Source organism: Leguminivora glycinivorella, chromosome 13, assembly GCF_023078275.1.
Source record: "Leguminivora glycinivorella isolate SPB_JAAS2020 chromosome 13, LegGlyc_1.1, whole genome shotgun sequence".
Classification (NCBI taxonomy): domain Eukaryota; kingdom Metazoa; phylum Arthropoda; class Insecta; order Lepidoptera; family Tortricidae; genus Leguminivora; species Leguminivora glycinivorella.
The window spans coordinates 18469998-18472989 of NC_062983.1; positions in this window are offsets into that span (position 1 = coordinate 18469998).

Below are 2992 nucleotides of genomic sequence, written 5' to 3' on the forward strand. Positions count from 1 at the left end.
ACAAAAAAGCAGGTCACTGCTATATGTATTTTGTTACAATACTTAAGTGATGAATGCTATATTGATTTAAACTAACACGATCTTCACTCATATTATTAAATTAAAACGGGACTTAATACAATACTATGGTTAATAAAGTGGTGAATGCTAATCGAAAACGGATTACTTCCGAGTTTGGTAGGTATTGTTTTGGCAAATATATTTCTACAACAGTGATAAGCTGCCATAAGAAGTCAGTACACACAGAGACTGACCTGAAGGCAAACTGTTCATACCTACAGTTTTGCAGGGACCTAATAATAATGGACTACTAGGTACTGTTACTGTTAGTGACTACCAGACATCGGATTCCGTGGGGCGAAACTTCTTGACAGCTAGGGACTTCCTGTATCGATAAACTCATTTATCGATACTAGTTTTAAATACTAGTGATCGCACAAAGGTTTGCTTATAAAATATTTTTTTATTAAAAGAGTATGCGCATGTGACACTGTTTGAGTTGCAGGCGTCCATAGGTTACGGTAACCGCTTTCCACCGCACCGGATCGTATGCTTGGTTGCCACCGACCTAGTATAAAAAAACATTATATAATAAAATAAGAACTCAATTTTTTTCTTCTTTTTTTTTTAAACGTTTTTAAAAGTTTACTCGTCACAATTTATTTCGACGCTATTTATTTTAAACGCTATGTATGAATTTCAAACTGTTCTTCAGAACAATAGTTACAAAAAACACACACAATGTTGGGGGCGGTCACTAGTATATAGAACTAGTATCGATAAATGAGTTTATCGATATAGGAAGTCCCTAGCTGTCAAGAAGTTTTGCCCCACGGAATCCGATGTCTGGCTGACTACTATTACCTACTAATTCGACAATTCCCTCAGCAGTTATTAAATACTAGCGACCCGCCCCGGCTTCGCACGGGTACTATACCTACATGTAAACCTTCCTCTAGAATCACTCTATCTATTAAATAAAACCGCATTAAAATCCGTTGCGTAGTTTTAAAGATTTAAGCATACATAGGGACATATTAGGGACAGAGAAAGCGACTTTGTACTATGTTTTATACTATGTAGTGATTTACTTAAATCGAAAACCGTATAAACTTATGCTTGTTAGCCACCGACGTAGTAATATAAAAAAAAACTTTAAAATTCGTCAAACCTACTTACTTAATTTGTGGTCAAGCATTGTGGGTTTTCAAACCATAGTCGACACCGTAGAAAAAATTGTTACGAAAAAAAATTCGTCATGACAACCAGAAATATTACTGCTGAACCTCTGGTATTTACATAAGTATTAGATTGTTTTATTTCACGCAAGTTCCGTTCACGATGACTCGTATAGTTCCGAAGCATAAGTACCTACCTACATAGGTACATACCAATGAATATTATTTCTCGTAGACGTCGCGTGTACAGTCATTAGTCACTCAACATGACCGTTACGCGCGGGTCCCTCATGAAATGCCAAATACCTCACCTTATTGTTTCTCCACTTGGAAAACTCGGGGGAGTTTCGAGGTCAAGTTTATTGGGATATACCTACATACATATTATAGTGTTATAGGTTTATAGTTTGGAAACTTGAAGTCAAGGCGTTATGGACTGCCTCGCGAGTCTTACGACGCAGCACGCTATCGTGACGATGGTATCGCTTTAACATAATTTACGTCGCGGTTAGAGATGATTTTGCGGGAGATATCGTTTCAAAATATAAGGCAAATTAAGCAATACAACGTTTATTGTTATCTTTTATGGCAGTTTAGTCTTGTATGACGGTTTATAGAAGTGCGACACCTACACAAATATATGTTACCTTATTTGCTTGATGGTCTTCACCAAAGAATATAATGCTCACAGTCTTCACTCCATTCAATGTTTAGCAGGAAATTATGTACCATTAGGTATAATGTATTAACATTATACATAAATTTATATTGTGTTGCCTTTGCTAGCGAAATTGTTACGGGACAGACAGACTGACAAGCAAACGCAGTAATTGCTCTGACAACATTTAACGTAGTTACATAGCCGTAGAATTAACGTTCACTGCGATTGACTTCACATTCACATTGCACACGCACTTAGTGGAGTTTACTGTTTTTCGTGATAATAATATTATCATCGTCATCCTCCTTGCGTTATCCCGGCATTTGCCACGGCTCATGGGAGCCTGGGGTCCGCTTTGACAACTAATCCCAAGATTTGGCGTAGGCACTAGTTTTTACGAAAGCGACTGCCATCTGACCTTCCAACCCGGAGGGTAACTAGACCTTATTGGAATTAGTCCGGTTTCCTCACGATGTTTTTCCTTCACCTGCAGTAGTTAAACAGCCCCCTAGAGCAGTCAGTAAGACTGTTGTTTTTTCAGATCAGATTGGGTTAGGAATGGGCCCATTATTAAGCTACCAGTTAGAGCAACAAGTGACAAATTACTGTTATCAAAACATTACTTTGTCTCATTTATGTGACCTTATTTCAAAGGGATGTTATGATAGCAGTACTACATTAGTAATTTTATTAGGAAATAGTCTTAATGTAGATAAGCTTAGCATAGATAAATTAATGTCCACACTAAATGTTATTGAAAAATCTGGTGTGGGGAAAATTATATTATGTGCACTACCTTATGCAGAAAATGTATCATATGACTATAATTGTAAGATAGCTTACTATAATTCTTTAATGTACCATGCCATAGCTGTTAATAAAAAGTACCATTTCTTTGACTTAAATAAATTCATTGAGCGCTTCATGCTAGCTCCACGGAAGGTATTTTTGCCAAAGAAATTATTTGTATATTTAGTGGAGTTATTGGCCTTCAATATTGAGCCAAATAGATGTAATAGTGTTATATATAAGTCTCAGTCAGCTGACAAAGCCAAGGACCCCATGCCTCATTTAAACTAGATTGTAAGACAGCGGAAAAACACCTGAATATGAACGTTGTTCACCAGAATATTCAGGGTTTTTCCAGCAAAGA